Source organism: Pelobates fuscus, chromosome 6 (assembly GCF_036172605.1).
Source record: "Pelobates fuscus isolate aPelFus1 chromosome 6, aPelFus1.pri, whole genome shotgun sequence".
Lineage (NCBI taxonomy): Eukaryota > Metazoa > Chordata > Amphibia > Anura > Pelobatidae > Pelobates > Pelobates fuscus.
Window position 1 is genome coordinate 116,998,436 of NC_086322.1, and position 21,342 is coordinate 117,019,777.

At 43.1% G+C, this 21,342-nt stretch overlaps 1 long non-coding RNA gene across 1 annotated transcript in view; it reads right to left on the minus strand.

Moving 5' to 3' along the window:
* The window catches only part of LOC134615494 (uncharacterized), a 33,142-nt gene extending 14,130 nt beyond the window's left edge, over positions 1-19,012 (minus strand). The window contains exon 1 of the long non-coding RNA XR_010091296.1: positions 18,888-19,012. This is a non-coding gene — a long non-coding RNA (uncharacterized LOC134615494). The remainder of the gene's footprint in view (positions 1-18,887) is intronic.
* Between the last annotated feature and the right edge of the window lie 2,330 nt (positions 19,013-21,342).

Here is a 21,342-nt window from a genome sequence, read left to right on the forward strand (position 1 = left end):
TTATCAAAGAGGTGTGTTTGTATGTAGTGTTGAAGTTTGAATGCAGGTGTGTATTTGTGTGTAGTGTTGGCGTTTGAATGCCGAGATGTATGCACATATTCACATGCACTGCCACAAACACACACACACACAGTGATACACATACACGTGCAGATACACAGATATACACAATGATACAGATGCAGCTATACAGACACATATACACACTGACACACACACATAACCTGAAACTCATGCAGACACACAGATGCACACACTGAAAAACAGATACACACACTGACAATATACAGATACACACAATGACAACATACAGACACACAGATACATAACCTGATAAATGCAGATACAAACACTGACACACATGCAAATACACTGACATACACGCAGATACACACATTGACTACATACAAATACAGATATACACACAGATACAAACACGGGTATACACACTGGCACACACACACACACACACACAGATACAAATATACTGACAACATACACACCCATACTGAAACACACAGACATACCGATACACACACAGGCATACATGCTGACACACACAGATAAACACATACTGACAACATACAGATACACACACACACAGACATACTGACACACTGTGACAGACATACTAGCACACACACACACACACAGACAAGCATACTAGCACACACACGTGTGGGAGCACTTGGTATAAAGGTCAACAGGCAAAAAGAGTGCTTAACCCTAGATATAATAACTCAGAGCATGTGTATCTTTGTGTCTGTAAGCATAGGGTGTGCACGCTAAAACACAAACGCTGCATATATATATATATATAACACAAACCAGTGCACTCACTTATCAACTAAACAGTTATTTCAAATCCTAAATAGTACTATTTAAAAACACCTCACCTAGGTAAAAAATAATAGGGGTTTAGTTACATTATATGATCAAACATTGCATAAGCCTGCCTACTGCATCAAAGTACCCCATTCTTGGCAGGTCCTACACTACCGCCTAATGCTTGCTCTATACATACAGACACACACATACACTGCTGTGTGTGTGTGGATGCTGTATGTGTGTGTAAGTGCTGTGTGTGTGAGGGCACTCTGTGTATGTGAGGCTGCTGTGTGTGTGTGTGTGTGTGTGTGTGTGTGTTTGTGAGGGTGGTGTGTGTATGTATGTGTAAGGGTGCTGTTAGTATGTGTGTGTAAGGGTGATTTATGTGTGGGGGTGGAGGGGTCGTTTAGTTAATATCCCCCCCCTCCCTTCTTACCTTTTGTAGGGATGGGGAACCGTGCTGCTGCCATCCCTGGTGGTCTAGTGGTGAGTAGTCGCAAGGGGCTAGAGTTCACTCTTGCGAGATCTGAGCCTTGCCTTGGCACACCCAGTGTGCACGCCTATGTCTGTAAGTTTATGTTTATACAGGGGCTGCTTGGGGGTTTTCGATGTATGTCGTGTTTATGGGGAGACTGTGTGAGGTCTAGGAGGGGGAATGCCCATGTATGAGGAAGACTGACAGTGTGACTCCAACCAAGGAGAACAGACTCCAAGCACCATGGCCATTTCAAATCATGTGAGTGGTCATGGTTCTTGGAGTAACCATTTAAAATGTTTTGCACCACACAAGGTGCTTATTCATCAGCAATAAATAGACATTAGAAAGCTAGTGTGTATGAAAAGAAGCTACCTTACTCTGAGACCAAATGCAGATAAGCTATAAAACCATTAACCCTTAAATGACGGGATAGCCAAGCACAAACAGCATTAAAAATTCAACAAAGACATGCTGAAATACCTTAAGAGAAGTGAACAAAACTTCATAACCCAATACTGAAAATAATAAGATAAAATTATGCAATAGCATTAAAATATTCATATATGGCAATTACAATGTACCCAGCTAAATTGCAACATTGCTGAATCATTTAGTGCCTAATTACTACAGCTAAGTAAAAAATCTAAAAAAAAAAAAGGAACCCTCATAAAGAATCTGAGCAACATGAAGATAAGGATTGTCTCAACTCTAAGGGGTTTATTCACTAAATAACTGCAATGACATAAAAAGGTAAGAGTGCAAATTATTGAATTCATTTATCTAAGTTAATTATCATAATTGTACTCCTAGTTAATGCCAATCATTTATCAAATCTTGTGATGTAAGTCATCTCACAGGGTCAAATTAATATGGGTAAAAGAATTGTCCTGATTCAACTAAACACATAAGTAGCATACAAATGATTTTATTCATTTTTTGCGGGTGAGGAATATCATGACATATGAAATATGCAATAGTAGAATATTAACATGCACAAATTAAACAATTCTTGCAGAATTTAACCCATTTTTAAATATATATCGACTCGACTTTCATTAGCATTTACGGGAGTGTAGAGCAGAGAAAGTGGATCCTTGTGTTTACCCTTGTTTAACATAAAGAACAGATCTCGAAACATGTTAAGTAGGCAAAAAAGGAGCGCTCCTACACACTGCTAGAACCGTAACCTATTGAGTTATGGTGAGATGACATATGTTTTTAGCATAAAAGACATTTCTGTAGAATAGTTTAAAAATAGGATAACTATGCATGAAATCAACTACAGAGTGTAATGTACAGCACATTAATGCTATCGGTCAGTATTATCAGTACTGACCCTACTCAGTCCAAAGTGGAGCAGCAGGAAACCGGTTACAACATACATTTAAAACAAAACTAGATACAAAACCAAACAAAGTATGTACAGTCATGTCTCTGCCTGTCCCCTTCTAAAGACAAAAGGCACCACTCTAATGACAACCCAGAAATGGGTAGGAGAAGGTCCAGAAGGACTTGGTGTTAGACTGGACAGGAGCAGGCCTTAAGAAAATAGTTTGCATCTGCCTGATGTCACCATGAGATCCTGAAGCACTGCCCAGTAATATGTGAGGCCCGCTTCTTGGAGTGATCTGTTGATAGATTGCATGGATTATCTACTCAGATCATTGTTGAAAGTTATTTGAACTCGTAAGATACTTTATCCTGCAATGTGGACATAAGACAAAGCTTATTAATGAGCATTTGACATCTCAAGATACTGTCCAGATAGGCATTGTTGGATGGTTGAGGGGATTTAGCAACCCCATCAAAAGTCAATTGCCTAGCTATTGGGTAAGAGTCCACAACTCCTCTTGATACCGGAGAAACTGACGGAAGCCAAGCACAGAGAGATGGACACAGGTTTCTTCAGGAAGGAAGAGATTCTTTATTGGATCACCGATCGGGACTCAGAGGGACTAATGTCACCAAAATACAGCAAGTTCTGAGCCCCGGACAATAGTGCAGGCTCCTTATATAGGTACATAACTCCTCCCATATTAAGCTCCACCCGCACATTCTCTTGACCAATCAATACAAATAAGAATTAACTTCCTGCTTGACCGCATGGCTTGTCCAGCACAATGGAGGAGGGGAATACTACATCCTGTATTCTTGCACATGCTCCGTACACTACTGATTGTATCTTGCCTCGTGCAACCAACTGATCGATACGTCAGCATATGCACGTACACATGCCACGTGGTAATCTCGGCCTACTAAATTTATTTTTACCGAGATTCCACCACATTCCCCCCTTTGATGCCTCTTGATATTTCACAATTACTTGAGGCATCACTTAACCTTGTTTTGCATACACCGCAAGTTACCTTGAACCAGACCAGACTTATCTTATGATGTGAATCTTCAACACTCATCTTCCTGCATTGGTTCTCCCTGATCTAGAGCCTTATATTTATAAATTGCCATTATCTGTGCAGCAGCCTTCCTCTCTGCTATATTTTCTATCAGGCTTTGCACAGACCTAACTAAGGGTATAAGACACGGCAGGAGTAGACACAACATTAAAATCAGTAGGACTCCACCTACCACTGCCTTAAGCCCTCCAAACCACTCATACCAGCTACCAAACCAACTGCTTGGATTATACCCTTTCCATACCTGAGTAGGCACATGCGCTAGTTTAACCATGTGGCTAGTAAGCTCAGCTATTGCTTGCCCTTCGTCATCTATTTGAAGACAGCAATTGCTCAGGTTAAACTTCCCACATACACCTCCCTCTACTGCCAAAAGGTAATCCAAGGCTAATCTATTTTGGTATACTGCTGTCCTCATCCTGGTATTATGCTTCGCTAGAAGATTGAGCGCTTGTGATGTCTCGTTAGTAATGATCTCAACCACCGCCCGTAATCTTATAATACGGTTGAGCATATAAATAGGGGTTCTATAACCAAAGGTACCATCCTCTGCCCACGTGGCTGGCCCATAATAATCTATAATACGCTGGGGAGGCCATTCATTATCTTCCCAGGCGCCTATCTCTATGGGTCCCCTTTTCTTCCTATGATTCACATCATACACTTTAACACCTAAAGTCTCACCTGTTTCAATAGGTAACAAGAAGAAGGATGGTTTGAGCATACCCAACACACATGCCCCTTCCCAGTCCTGTGGCAACTCCGAATAGGCTTTCTTACCACAGATCCAGTACAAATTTGCTGGGGCTCTCCAGGTAGATGTGATGGATAGGTCAAACCACACATCCTTTAAATTGGCGTATCTAGCAAACGGGTTAGATGGTTCTGAGACATTTGAAGCTGACCACCAAGTTGTATTCTTTGTATCATCATCATAAGCTTTTTGCCCTAGACAAGTTAATTCTCCTACAGAAGTATTATACATCATTCCTTTCCTCGCTGTGCAAACATAACCTATGATGGAGGTCTTTAATCTCCACTCAGATTTACCTCTAACACTCATATGATAATCGGCTTGTGTAGATATTAATTGGTCAACTGCCTCAGAACCGGACATTACCTCCTTTGCTTCCCAAGGCCATTGGTCTCCCATGTTAGTACCTCCACACACATAGCAGTTGGTAACATTAAGACTACCGGCAATTCTTTCGGCTAAATCAATAAACAGGTTTTTAGCATTATGGGGGATCTTATTATCTATGCTCATCTCTTCATAAAAGGAATGGTATACTTGATGAGTCTGGGAGGATACCGTATCAGTCTCTATCCCTATAAACAATACTGTCCCAGGATCTAAACCCGTCCCATATATTTGAAACCCAAATAAATTACCATATCTATCTAAGAACTTGTCGGGGTTATTTATAAGTATATGGATGGGATTGCATTCCATAGACTTACAATATGGGCTGGTAGGCAACTTAGTCACAATCATGTCCTTGTCTACTGTCTGTCCCCAAGTTGCCACCCCACACAAGACCAATATGGGCAAAAGTTATAATCTCTATTTGGGCATCTAGGACTCACATACTTATTTTTACTACTGGGACAAATATATTTATCGTTAGACCCATACGTCCTCTCCCATCTAAGATCCCCACATACATTCCACGGCTTTCTACCACTTGATATCGCCTTACACGCATCAAATAGCAGAACACCCGAAGAATGTACGGATTCTAATACCGTCTTATTAATTAGGGTCCCCTGAGGATCTCCATTCCTGAGAGTCAACCAAATTGTACAAGGTTGATACTCCGGACTGAAGCACCTAGGTTCTCCTACTCCTAAATGGCACACACTATATTCTATATTTAGGTATCTACATCTTGATACATCTCCTTTACACTCGTATTGCGAATGCCAAATTAGGGTTTGGGAAATATGGTTACCTGTTCTTGTAGTCTTAATGCATACCTCACAGCTAGGAGTGTCGGTACCTCTACCTTCCTGAATATAAAAATACACATAAATAAACATTATCAAGAACACATCTTTCGTCGTCATCCTCAGTCTTCGTCCGTGCGAAGGCACCTCAGCTTCCAGGATGTAAGGGCTGCAGGGAATGGAGTTCTGCTCGTCTTCACAGGGGTCCCTTCGGGACTTTTCCTGGCTTATATACTATACGTCGGTGAGCGGACAGGCTTTATTATGGCCTTCTCACTCACTTACCAAATCTCTGAAACAATAAAATTTTGTAATCCACAAAGTTCCTCGTCACTCCGACTGAGTCGTGCGCTTTAACCGGATCTTGCAGGGATTCTCTGGATCTGCTGTAACTTGCCAAGAATCGACTGCTGCTGGTTTAACCCTGGAGTGATGTATCCACGGAGTCACTTCGGCTACTTTTATCGCTGTAGGGGTAGACAAAAGAACAACATAAGGACCTCTCCACTTGGGCCCTAACGGTACATTATTCCACTCTTTAATCCACACTTGGTCTCCTGGGTGGTAACTATGAACTGGGGGATAAATATTCACAGGTAATCTATCTTGTACCCATTTCTGTACCTCCTCCATAGTCTTACCCAACTCTACAACCTGCTGCCAGGTAATTCCTTCTCCCAACTGACTCAAGTCCCCCCTTAAGTTACCAAGTACGGGAGGTGGTCGCCCATACATGATTTCAAAAGGAGAGAGGCCCATCCTTCTGGTAGGTGTACTGCGGATTCGCAATAGAGCTATGGGCAAGAGAACGTTCCACTTAAGTTGGGTTTCCTGACACATTTTAGCCAACTGATTCTTAATAGTTCTATTCATTCTCTCTACCTTACCAGAACTCTGGGGTCTATATGCCGTATGAAGCCTCCACTTTATACCAAGCATATGAGTCAGTTGTTGTAGGCACTGATGAACAAAAGCTGGACCATTGTCCGATCCTATAGAGCAGGGTAGTCCATATCGGGGTATTATTTCTCGTAGCAGGAATCTCACAACTTCTCCTGCTTTCTCTGTACGAGTAGGACATGCTTCTACCCAGCCTGAATAGATGCACACAACCACCAGCAGGTAGCGATGTCCACCCGATTTAGGCATCACTGTATAGTCAATTTGTAAATCGGACATGGGGAGTCCCCCCATAAACTGGACTCCTGGTGGCTTTACTGGTCCTTGCCTTGCATTATTTTTAGCACACGTTACACATCTTCGTACAATGGCCTGAGTCAAGTTGGACAATCTTGGTATGTAGAAATGTTTTCTGAGAGATTCTTCTGTGCTGTCTCTCCCAGAATGTGTCCCGTTGTGATAGTTTTGGACAGTTTCTACCGCTAGTGATGCTGGAATGACTATTCTTCCATCTTCTAACTGATACCATTTGTTCTCCAAATACTTTCCAGGTTCAGTCTTTAACCACTCCTCTTCTTGAGCTGTATAAACTGGAGTCCATTGAGACAGTGGAGTTGGTATAAGAGCAGCTATATGCCCCACATACTCCTGTCTTCCCGATTCAGCGGCACGCTTAGCTGCACTATCTGCCATCCGATTTCCTTTGGTTACATCACCATCTCCTCTCAGATGCGCTCGACAATGTATAATACCGACTTCTCTCGGCTCCCACACTGCTTCCAATAGTTGTAGGATTTCAGCTGCGTACTTGATTTCTTTGCCTTCTGAATTCAATAGTCCTCTTTCTTTATACAAAGCTCCGTGGGCATGAGTGGTTAAAAACGCATACTTGGAGTCCGTGTAGATGTTCACTCTTAAACCTTCAGCCAATTGTAACGCTCGTGTCAGTGCTATCAATTCTGCCTTTTGTGCTGATGTTCCTTTTGCCAGTGGCCGAGCTTCTATCACCTTGTCTATTGTTGTTACTGCATATCCTGCATAGCGGATCCCTTCTTTCACATAACTACTGCCGTCGGTGTAATATTGAACATCGGGGTTCTGGATGGGAAAATCACGAAGATCGGGTCTACTTGAAAATACTTCATCCATTACTTCCAAACAATCATGTTGACTTTCAGTAGGTTGTGGCAAAAGGGTAGCTGGATTTAAGGTGTTTACAGTTTCTAAATGCACTCTTGGGTTTTCACACAACATTGCTTGATACTTGGTCATACGGCTGTTACTAAACCAATGATTTCCTTTGTAATCCAACAACGTCTGTACTGCATGTGGGACTCGTACATAAAGTTTTTGACCCAGAGTGAGTTTATCGGCTTCAGCTACTAGCAGGGCGGCTGCAGCTACTGCTCTTAGACAAGGTGGAAGTCCGCTGGCCACTGCATCCAGTTGCTTAGACATGTAGGCAACAGGTCTTTGCCATGATCCCAAGTACTGTGTCAATACTCCCACAGCCATTCTTCTTTGCTCATGTACATACAGGTAGAATGGTCGTGTGTGATCAGGTAGACCTAATGCTGGGGCACTCATCAAAGCCTTCTTCACATCTTCAAATGCCGTTTGCTGTTCTTGAGTCCATAAGAAGGGGTCGTGCTCTGTACCTTTGATAGCTGCATACAGAGGTTTTGCCAGTATCGCGTAGCTGGGAATCCATATCCTACAGAAGCCTGCTGCCCCCAAGAATTCTCGCACTTGTCTTCTATTCTTGGGTATCGGTATTTGGCACACAGCTTCTTTTCTCTCTGGCCCCATAATTCTTTGACCTTCAGAGATGTGGAATCCCAGATATTTGACAGTTGGCAAACACAACTGAGCCTTCTTTCTAGACACCTTGTATCCTGCCTTCCAGAGAATGTGTAGTAGATCGTGCGTCGCTTGCTGACATATTTCCTTTGTAACTGCTGCTATCAACAAGTCATCTACATATTGTAACAATACACACTCTCCTGGGATGGACTCGAAATCCAGTAGATCTTGACTTCGAGCTGAACCAAATAGGGTAGGTGAATTTTTAAACCCTTGGGGCAGTCTTGTCCAGGTCATTTGGCGTTTTGAGCCCGTTACAGCGTTTTCCCATTGGAAAGCGAAGATACATTGACTTTCTGCGGCAATTCGGAGGCAAAAGAAGGCATCTTTGAGGTCTAAGACTGTAAAATAGGTAGCCCCGCCCGGAATTAAAGCAAGCAGGTTATATGGATTGGGTACAACTGGATGTATACTAACAACCGCATCATTGACTGCTCTCAAGTCCTGCACAGGTCGATACTCATCTGTACCGGGCTTTTGAACAGGCAGCAATGGGGTGTTCCAGGGGGAAGTACAGAATTTTAGGATACCATACCGTATGAACTTATCCAGATAAGATTGGATGTTCTTCTTAGTCTTCTGCGGGATGTGATATTGTCTTAGGCTCACTGGATAAACCCCAAGTTTTAGTTCGATTTTAATAGGTGGAATATTGCGGGCCAGTCCTGGTGGGTTGTTCTCTGCCCAAACTCCTGGTATGTTGAATAAGGACTCATCACTTCTAGGGTTTTGGCTAGTCAACGCTGTATAAAGTCGCCACTCTTCTTCCTTTGGTACGGATAATGTCATAATACCTGAAGGTCCATTAAACTTTAAGGATGTTGTTCCATTTGGTAGGAACGTAATCTGCGCTTGTAACTTAGATAGCATATCACGTCCCAGCAATTGGACTGGACATTCAGGCATATAAAGGAATTGATGTTTTACTACGTGGCCTCCCAATGTACAGAGTCGACTTTTAAGAACCGGTTTTGCAGCACTTCTTCCAGTTGCTCCTATTACAGTAATAGTTCTTCCAGATGGAGGAGCAACTAGGTCAGTCACCACCGAATGTTCAGCACCAGTGTCGATCATGAACGCACTCCTTTTTCCCCCTATTGATACATCGACCATAGGCTCCGCTCGACCAAGGGGGATGGAGCCCGGTCGGTATCAATAGTCCTCCATGACCGTGTCAGCCAATCCTACAAAGTCCCTACCTTCTCTATCGCGGGACCTTTGCGCTGCTGGATAATACCTATCTTCCCTAACACTTCCTCTGTTCCCATTGCTCCCTCTATTACCATTACTCCCTCCGGGGCCTCCTCTACCTCTCGCTCTGCCTCTAAAGTTTCCGTAACCTGCCCTGGGTTGGTCTCTCTCGTACTGCTCTCTTTGTGGACATTCGTTCCTCCAATGCACTTCTTCCTTGCAATACGCGCACTGATTCCTACTCAAGGGCTCCCTATTCCATCTACTATCGCCTCTATCTGGGCCCCGTCTATCTACGCCTGCGATCGCTACCGCTAGCATATCTGCCATTTTACGCATCTTGCGCTCTTCCTCTTTCTTACTTTCTGTTTCCCTATTCATATACACTTTATTCGCTACCTCCATTAGTTGGGTGATAGACATACCTGCAAACCCTTCTAACTTTTGTAGCTTGCGCTTAATATCTCCGTAAGTTTGGCTGACAAAGGCGGAGTTCACCATTCGGGAATTATCTGCGTCTTCCGGATTAAAGGGGGTATACAAGCGGTATGCCTCCAATAATCGGTCATAAAAGACACTGGGCGCTTCATCACGTTTCTGAATCACCTCAACTGTCTTCGACATATTAATGGCTTTCTTTCCTCCGGCTTTCATGCCAGCAATTATAGCGTCTCTATAGGCTCTGAGTTGAACCATATCTGCGCCATTTACATTCCAGTCGGGATCGGTGTTAGGATAATGTGTTGCGGCCCATGCTGCTGGATTGGCTTGATTTAAAGCACGGGCTCTATCCTCTAGCGCTTTAATGGCCGCTTGATTAATCCTTGTCCTTTCCTCATTATTAAACAAAGTCATTAATAACTGCTGGCAATCAGCCCATGTCGGATTATGTGTCTGAACTATCGAGGTGAACAGATCGGTTATAGCTTGTGGTTTCTCAGTGTACGAGGAATTGTGGGTCTTCCAATTCAAGAGATCGGTAGTCGTGAACGGGACATATACGAAGACTGGGTCAGCATGTGCCATTTGACCTGCGGCATCGATATAAGCTGACCCGGGATTCAGACGAAGAGGCATCTGATAATGTTTTAAATGTTGGGTACCGGTCAGTTGTCGGGTTAGTATAGGGCTACGTGGAGGGGCGTCAGTTATGGGTTCCAGTCGGGGGGAAATAGGGCATGAGGATGTGGGAGCTTGATTTTGGGAAAAGTTAGTAAATAGAATACTCCCAGCCGAGCTAGAAGAAGCTTGACCGGAAGTTTGAAGTGGCGCCAAATCAGGATATTTAGATCTAACGGGGGTTGGTTCTGGTTCCGGAAGGGGAGGTTTAATACGAGGGGGGGTGGATTCTGTACTAGAGGAGGAAGCGGAAGTGGATGAGGGCAATGAGGGGAGGGGTATAGAACTTCCTGCATTCGCGTTACCTCTTCCTGTAGGGAAGTAAGGGGGCGGCAAAGGGATCTCGGACTCAGGGGGCGTGTCCAAAATGGGCCTAACCACAGTCCTAGTGGACAAACAAGTCCTGGCCACCATGAGGCGACATTGCTCCTCGTGGCATATCTGAATCCATTTTGGCGAGTCGTTTACGGCCTGACTCCAACAATCAATATATGGAAACTGTCCGTAAAGTTCAGGCCTACCTGACACAGCCACGTGTACGCGCTGTACCAGGGTTGGATCCAAACTACCACGTGGCGGCCATGCCGCAACCAAAGTAGGCCACTCCCTAGTGCACAAAGTGACCAAACGTACAGGAGACATTTTAACCCCAAAATCACAGGTTTTGAATCCCTTTTTAAAATTCTTTACCATACAACCTAAGGGATCCGGAATCGTTGACTCCGACGCGCCCATACTTATCAATGGAACATCGTTGACAACGAATACTATGCATGCGTACTATTCAACAGTCACACCCGTTTCCTCTGGCAACAGCACCACGTGGTACGGTTACCAAGTGAAACGTACACAATAACACAATAAACACTCAGGGAATTCCCGTACACACACAGCTGTTACACCAGTCACTAGATAATCAATATTATGCCCTTTGGCGAAACTATACAGTCACCCACGCTATAATTCTCTATATATGAATTACCCGTCTATAACACACCCCAGTAACATCGTCTTTTACAAATAGCGGTTACAGTACGGTTAGCATAGGACAAAGCACAATTTAAGGTCACAATACAATTATTAGTGGTTATGGTGTTAAACATGCAATGGACGATAGTGATTAGTACTTATATACAGTGTCAGTAAATATACAGGGTTATGGTACCGTGCACTATGATACAGCAACACACTGTTAACACTCTCGCTAGACGGCTGAGCTCGCGCTATCTAACAAGATATACACTTTACTAAACAATCTTTAACACATTTACAATTCCCAACTAAACTATTGGCCAGTACCTTGAATGGACTACCTAAAACTATCTACATCCGTTTTGGTTAGCCACACTGCCCAAGCACCACATATAGCGAGCTAGAGGACCGAATTTACACAGACGCCTCTTAGTCGATTACTATCAAAAATCTAGTGGGTTCCAAATTTACACGCCTTCCCACTTAGCCAAGATAGGTTGAGAGCTAGTGAACCGAATTTACACAGACGCCGCTTAGTCTCCCGGTCCCTCCGACCTAGCGAACAAAATATATACCCTAGAACGCTAGTCTAGACAAGACACCGGTGTCCGGCTAGGGCTATTTACACCAGAACCCCGCCTGACTAACCAAATCAAACGGTCTGACTAAAGAGCGTTCGATTGAGCGGTGCGCCTTCGCTCCTTCCCTCCGACAGAGGGGGCAGATTCCATACACAATTCAAACCCCTTATGGGCCTACCGCACAATCGGTATACCCCTAGTGGGTCTGCCGTCTAAAACAGCAGTTGTCTTACCTCCTCGTTCCTGAACCTGAGTTCACACTCATCGACGGGGACACCCCAGCACTTCTTACGTAGAGGCCGATGATCTCCTGGACAACAGACCAGTGGCGCCGAGACGAAGGGAGGTCCACGCAGAAGTTCAGGGGTGCAGCCGTAGAGAACGTGGGCAAAGATAGACCGTCTCACGCCTCTGCCTCTCAGCTACCGTTGAACGATGAGCTTCCCGGCCAATGCACCAAATGATACCGGAGAAACTGACGGAAGCCAAGCACAGAGAGATGGACACAGGTTTCTTCAGGAAGGAAGAGATTCTTTATTGGATCACCGATCGGGACTCAGAGGGACTAATGTCACCAAAATACAGCAAGTTCTGAGCCCCGGACAATAGTGCAGGCTCCTTATATAGGTACATAACTCCTCCCATATTAAGCTCCACCCGCACATTCTCTTGACCAATCAATACAAATAAGAATTAACTTCCTGCTTGACCGCATGGCTTGTCCAGCACAATGGAGGAGGGGAATACTACATCCTGTATTCTTGCACATGCTCCGTACACTACTGATCGTATCTTGCCTCGTGCAACCAACTGATCGATACGTCAGCATATGCACGTACACATGCCACGTGGTAATCTCGGCCTACTAAATTTATTTTTACCGAGATTCCACCACACTCTGATTTTAATGTTCTGTTGTCTCGGCACTGGAGTGTGCCTTTAAGGCGGTTTGTTTGGTTAAACACTTGTCTTGAAAGAGTCCAGATGGTTGACTGATACATTGACTAATGTGTTTATTACTGCCATGAAGAAATAAAGGCAGCCCTGCATGCAATTGAAAATAATCACATATTACCCCCATTAAAGACATATTGCAAGGCTTTAACCGTAGAGACAAAAAAATTCCCTGTGTTCAGTGAATTTTGCCTAGACTGAGGGGAGCATTTGTATTTCCTTCATTTAATTAGAATTGGATTTGTGTTGTTTTTTGTTGTGTTTTTACACGGATCATGACCAGACTATTCCCTTGGGATATAGTATTGCTTAAAAATTGCAAGGAACACTCCTGCTTTTTTTTTTTTTTTTTTTTATGAATGCTGTTTATTCAGTACTCTAGCATTTGCTATCAGGCCAATAATTGCAGCAATTGTGATTTTTTTCCCCCTGCACTTACATTAGATAGAAATGTGGTTACCATGGTGAACATATTATCATTAAGGTAATGTTAAGGTAGCAGAAAGACCTAGCATTAAATGGAGCAAGAACAATGCAGATATTTTTTTATAACACATTACCTTTCCCCAGAGAGACAACTGTGATCATATTTATATTCCAACTTCAACCATTCAGATCAACGTCCTGAGTCAAAATGATCCAGTGTTGTGACAAATTTAGTAACCCTCGTATACAGACAGGACAAGGCACATGGGCAGTGTACAAAAAGACAATTTCTTGTCTTGACAAATGCTCTTGGGATGCCCCTTTACATTGCCTGTGTGCCCTGTGTTGTCTGTATACTATTGGTGTGGAATTTGTTCAAATATGCACAGGAAAAAAATGACTGTAAATCGAAAATTTGGGGTGACAGTAAGACCACTTTTTAGATCTATAATTAATTTAATTAATTTTATAAATGAATTCCAAAAAGTGTTTCTCTGAAGGTATATCTGTTCTGCCATTCCTAATCACTATCATATTTGCTGATCCAGTGACCCTGAATCCTATCTAGAATATTGAGGTCAGTGTTTCTTACTTAAAAAAATTCCCATGGAGAATTAACCAGATAAATCACAAATTCTGCAGTACAAGAAATATCATTTAAAAAAAGGAATATTAAGGAGCAATGGCGCTAAACAAAAAACCAAGTGCTGCTTTAAAAAAAATCATCACGCCACTTTACCACTTAATGCATACGTAAGAATCAAAATAAAAGCAAGGTGATTGCGCACACACAATGGTTAGTATCGCTTCACAGTTGTCAATGGCAAGTAAAACCTGCGTGACATAAACATAAAAAAACATAATGGTGGGGGGCGGGGCCTGACCTTGGAGCTGCTCATACGCAAGCTCCTACTGAACGGGAGCAGTCAAAGGCAAAAATCAGTGACTATAGAGCCCACAGACTCACCGGGGTGCACTTCCCACACTAGAAGTGCACCACTGAACAGAATGATGCCCGATAGACGCCCGTCAGAACCAAGCAACCGGAACGCCAAATGCGGCCTACTGGAAAAGGAACCGGGTGGAGGCGGCCGCTCTCCCCGGAGCCAGACCCAACAAGCGACACTGAGGGTCTCCTACCCCCCCCCCCTCTGGACCGGTGGGGGTCATCCCGGTCCCCAAGGGAAGCCCAGCTCCCACCCTACCGCAACTGTGCATCGAGCATAGCAGCAACAAAGCGGAGCCTAGACCACACAAGATGGCGGAGGCCCTCTCACAGACCTTGCTGGCCCCCAGCCAAACACAAGAGTCACACCTCGACTCCTTTGACACCAGGCTGGAGGTAATATTTCAAGCTTTTTTGGAACAAACTGCAGGCACGCTTTGCCACCAACCAGCCTACACAGGTACCGAGGAGAAGCCCAGAGGGCTTGGTGGGAAAGCGCCCCACAGGCAGAACACTTACCCTAGCAGCTCAAAAAGAAAAGATGGCGCCACTACAGCGGTCTGCATGGAAGCCTGCACAAAGGGCAGCACTCAAAACTGCACAGAAGCGCAATCCTGGAGAGCAGCATAAGAGAGAACGGAGAGGGGCACTGCAGAGCACCGTCATGTACCACGCAGCCGCCTACTTGAACCCCGACCCGGCTATCACTCTCGGGCAGTATGTAAAGAGCAACCCGCAAGCAGTTCCCGAGCCCTAACCTAGACCACCAAAGACCCGTGGTTGTGGGAGAACCCGGGACAGGACTGTAATGGACACGGGAGATGGTGGGGTAGCTATATGGGGACATGGACATGTAACACAGCACCAAACATGACGCATAGCTTGGTGGGCATAGGCTGAGCACCATACTTGAAAGCAGGACCTGGCTACCATGTCCCTTAGGCCCCAGGTCTCATGCTAAACGTCACCCGCCTATATCCTAGCTTTAACTATAGACTAAGGGTCTGTTCAGCTCATAAGGGTCCCCATCTCCCACTGTTTGTTCTTTGATTTTTGTTTATTTTTCTTTCTTGCTCCCATAGATGGTACTGGTGAAATATAACATACAGTAGTATGGCATGATAAAAGTTGTCACAGTCCCACTTAATAGGGTGTCCAGACTGAGTTGAATATTCAGAGAAACTTTGTTAAAAATAGCCAAAAGGCAATATTACCAAGCATGTTCCTACACCTGTCATTAGGATATTGTCTCTATCGATAATTTTCAATAGTCACTCATACATGTCATAAAAACCATACTGGACACTCAGCATGTACTCGATCATCTTAAAAGAACTCATGATTAACCCTTTACGAATGTTCTCTATCTTCAGTGAATTTAGCTTGTTACTTAATTTTTTAAATGGTGCCATTTCTAGAGAAGCCAATTGTTTCTGATGTATACTCTTTAATGTCACTGATAACGCTGTTGTGGCGTTGATGGCTGGTTTGTACCACTCATGCACCACAAAAATAAAGAATAAATTTTTTTTAAAAACAAGGTATAGTATGTATGAACACTGTGACAGATCCCTCTGTCTTAGAACATTATTTCTATCCCGGTGGATTTGTGTAATTGCCTGTCCGTACTTCCCCGTTCGTTTCTTTTTTTAATCTACCGAACAAACTGCCGAACGGCCGGCCACCCAGAAAAGAAGTGTGCTGCTGGTTAACCTATTGGCCTCAATTTGAACGTTGTGGTTAACCGCAGACACCTCTTAATTGAAACCGTATGCTGGGTGGTCGTCGTTCGTATGCCGACCACTAGGTGGTGGCCATCTTAGATGCACGAATAAACAGCAGTGTTCGTCGACAATCTTATGGAACCCAAAACGGACACTTTCTCCCAAACACCACTGAAACTAGCGACCTCACTTCTTTGTCATCTGGCATACGAACGCCGGTCCGTTTGGGACTTTTATTTCACGGATGGACTTAACCCAGATAGCCATCCCATGGAGCCATTCGTATACCGAAAGAACAGTGTAAAAGACTTTGGCTCCATGGCGATTGAACTGTGTGTATTGGATCTGAGCGCTATTTGGTAATAATGTGTGCTCAGATCTAGGCTATCTGGGGATACGTTATATGTACTGAATATATTCGGTAGTTTTTCAGGTATTGAATTTTATGTATTTTTATTGTACCATGTAAAATGGCGTTTTGCCTCTATCCATAGAGATAATTGGATTTCTTCCCAATTATCTCCAGGATAGAGAGGAGGGGTTTGCTTGTACCAAGGGGAGTGTTTATGCCTGAGCCACTGTGATTGGCTACTGTACCATACTTGTCCCAGTCTTCCATCTGGTCCCCTAGGGGAGTGTCCACCAGGTGGAAGACCTGCATAAATACCAGGCAGGTAGCCCTCAATAAATCAGATTCCTGTTTTACCCTCAAGACGGAGCTTGGTCTCGTGTTTGGGGGGATTGCTACTTTGGATTATTCTCTTGCCTGTTCCAGGAGAGAAGGATTTCGTCTGATTCTCTATTCGGGAAATTGGAGTATTCGTGAGTTGCTGGTCCCGTATCAAGGAGAGAAGGATTTCGTGTATTTTTCCAGTTCAGTGAATTGAAGTGTTCGTGAGTTGCTGTTCCCGTATTAAGGTGAATCTCTCATTCGGTATTAACCCTCGATACCCGGGTTATACTGTAACAAACACTATGTAATAATAAAGTAATTGAAACCCTCACAAATTACTAAAACCACTATAAGTCGGCTTTAAACTATGCAGGCATTTCATAGGTTAATGCAGGATAAAGTGCTTCAGTATCCGATCCCCCAGAGAACAGCAATATTCTTATGTATGGAAGTCAGGAACCAAAATAAAATTTATTTAAAGTAAATAAAATAACAAGCCAAACAGCACAACGCGTTTCGACCTAAATAAAAAGGTCTTCATGTATGGAGAAATGACAGAAATGTCAGTGCTATATTCACCTCAACCCCTACAACACTGGGGAGTAAAGATTAGATTTCTGTTCAGGTATGATGTAGCTCAGGGGTGCCCAAAAGGTAGATTCCCAGATGTTTTAAAACTGCAAGTTCCATGATGCGTTGTCATTCTAAAGGCATGCAAAGCATAATTGGAGTTGAAGTTTTACAATATGTGGGTATCTACCTTTTGGGCACTCCTGGCCTAGCTCTTACTAGCAGACCTTGTACTGGGCATTTTACCTGGATAGATGCTGGATAGCGATAGCCCAAGGCTATGGATCATGGCACTCACACATAGAAGAAGGTGGAATTACTAGCCATCGTTGGGCAATATTCCATTTCTCACTCTGGTGCTCTTACTACGAATATGTACAGGCAACCAAATGTGCTTTACAATAATCATGGACAGCCAGTCACAAACATATACAAATCTAATTAAAACTGGATGAACTGTACCGGTTATATTTCTTTTAAGATATGAAACTGGCAGCTGTATGAGAAAAATGGAACTGGTCAGGGCTTTCTGTTCTTACTCCAGCCTTGCAATCTCACTATATTTAATTGTGCTAATTATAACTTCCCTGTGGTATAACATGTTTTATCAGGTGTTTTATTTTTGTGGAACTTTTCCTTTCAAGATTCCACATTTTTTCTATATATACACACCAATTAAATTATTTATGCACTCCTGTGTTTCATACTCTTGTGCAAATCAAGAGAATTACACGTTTTTTCCACAGTAAGAACATGATCTCTAAACATGATTTCTCTATTAAAGATCTTTTAATGATTTCAAAACGCCAACTGCAGAATTTAGGTTGAGCTGAATAGACTGCAGAGTTTTGCTGCTGCTGTTGAAGCGCTGCAAAACAGTGCTCCAGAATTCTGCAAAAATCCCTGTCTCACGTTTGCTCATCTGATCAAATAGTCCTTTTGCGGTTTTACGGCACTCAGACTTTTCTTTACTGTCAGTTGAAAATTCAAACAAAATGTCCATTATATCTTCATAGCCATGGACTAATGCCTGACAAGCATCTGCACGACATCTCCAACGTTTGTCACTTCGCTTTTTTGGCATGGACACAGAGAGGCCTTTCTCGTCAAGCTTGTCTTTAAGCTTCTTGTAGCGACGAGTTAAGCCACTAAAAAATTTATAAAGAGCTTGTACAAAATTAATAACCTTACAGCCTCACTACACGAATTTGCAACATCCTTTCCGACAAGGTTTAATGAATGTCCAAAACAAGGTATATACTTCACATGTTTATTCAGGTTAACAATTCTTGCTTGCATACCCTTGTAGTGGCCTGACATGTTGCTTGCATAGTCGTAACTTTGTCCACGGCACTCTTGTATGGTTAGTCCATACACTATTAAGAAATGTTAGGATTGCATCTGCCATTTCTTCTCCTTTATGCCCCGTTGAGGGTAAAAAAGTTACAAAATGCTCTACAGGTTGAGTTCCTTCTAAGTATTAAAAAATCACTGAGTTGGTCAGTATGAGAAGAATCTTCTGCTGAATCCACAGAAACCGAGTAGTACTTTGCCATTTTAATACGGTTGATGACAACTTCTAAGATCTTATCCCCGATAATTTGTATTACAAAGACATTTGCTGACAAATAACGTGTACATCCTTTGCCTTTGTTTGGATGTGTTGTGTTAGGAAAGCTTCATACTCTGACAGTAATTCCAAAATACCGAGATAGTTGCCATTGTGTGGGGATCCAATAGTCTGATCATCACCTCTAAAATCCAATTGTCAGTATTCCTATCCTGAAAACCAGGAACATGTTTAATTTTCTTCTGTTAATCTTTCATGCAATACCTGTTTCTCACCTCTAGTGGCCTCCCTAGCCAGTAGTCTCCTCTGTCTCCTAATCCTTCTCACCTACCTGGACTAGAGGCTTCATTAGGCTACACCATGCTCACAGCAGGGCCTTTACATTGAGAGAGAGAAGTTGTGCTCTGCTCCTGGCTCATACTGAGATTTGTTTATTACCTGATACCGAGAAAGACCTGTTCCTCGATCCTGACAACCTCCACCACCTCTACTTACCTACAACCAACCAACGTGATTCATCCCATCTTGCGTCATCCAATACAACCCTGCTTGATTTCCAAACTGGACTTTGGTTTCATATTGTTTTCCTCCCAACGTGCCTGGATATTATGGACATTATTATTTGCAAGTTTCCTCAAACACCCTGAATCTACAGTTTTGTTTATAATCCAAAGAGGCTGATCACCTAAATTTCTTTTCATCAACCTGTCATACTTTATCCCTTTATATTCCTGTTTAGTTTTTACTAATTGTTCTCCTATTTCATGTAATCCTGTTTTGGGGCAAATTGCCTAAACCGCTATGATTTCACCTTCTTCTTACTCACCTGTAATTCTGTTTCCCCCTTTATCTTTCTTATTCCTTTTCTCTGTTTATCTTGTTTCATATTGTTTCCATTGTCTGAACCATGCCTAATAATTCAAATAAAGCACCTGAAGTAAACCCCGGCATAAGTCTCCTGTCTGACCTGCGCAGAAGCATGACACCAATCCTCTCTCAGCAAGAAAAATTATGATACTCAGCAAACGTTTTATTAGGTTTTGCCCATAGGTGATCAAATCCACCTGGCCTGTGAGTCTGTGCATGGGGGCTGTGCGGGGATTTAAAGTCCAAGTCGCAATACAGGCAAGGACAAGTAGAAGAGTATTCGAGATAAGCCAAAGTCAGGGGAAGCCAGAGGTAAGAGAAAACAATGAGAAGAGCCAAGGTCAGGAGCCGGGAAAAAACTGGAGAACACACAATCTGGATACGCAGAAACAGGAAACAAAAACGTGAACCAGAGTCAATGAACTGACCAAGTTCCTAGGACGAGGCAGTGCTTATATACCAAGCTAATTAATGATCTGTTTCAGGTGGGCTAGATAGACAGGAGCAGCCATGGGTAAAGTCCAGCCCCCAGTGCTGGAGACAAGGCAAAGATAACCATTAGGCAGAAACAAGAACTGAAGTGTGGCCCAAAGGCAAGACAGCTGGACTAAGGCAGAAAGAGTCCAGAGTTCAAATTACCCGTTGGGCATTTCTGGGGCGACCACATCAGACTGTCTGGATGTCACAGAGAGAACCGTGACAATTGCATAAAGATGCATTGAAGAAATACACTCCTATGAGGAGTGTTAAACGTGAATGCTGTCTGATGAGTGGCCTCTAGAGGTAATACTAGGCAGTAATGTAACCACTCTGTGTTTATGTTAAAAAGCCTGCAGAGCTATAGACACTAGAACTACTTCTGGTGAAAATAGTGTACCTTGAATATTCCTTTGTAGATAAGGTAAACAGTAGATTTTATTAGCTGGGATCAGTATTTCTAAATCTACATGGCTCAGTTCTTAAGTTACAAAAACCAAATGTCACTTGTGAGAAAATCCTTTAAATGATGGTGCTTAAAGGAAAAGAAAACCCAGCACAAATGTTAGACATTAAAGAAAAACCTAGCCTGATTTTTAGCACAACTTATGACACATATTTTTTTATTTTGCAGATTACTTTTTATATATATATTTTTTATAAATGCACAGATTGTGTACTAACCCTTTCCCCCCCATCACCCTCCTCTCCAACCCACCACACTCATTTAAACAAGTAATAGCTCCCCTTATTCCTTATTAATTAAATACTTACAGTTTTGAAGACCTGCAGGCTCAAGCGCCGCTCTGCTGTTTGTTCTTGGGGGGAGAGTCAGGAGACTG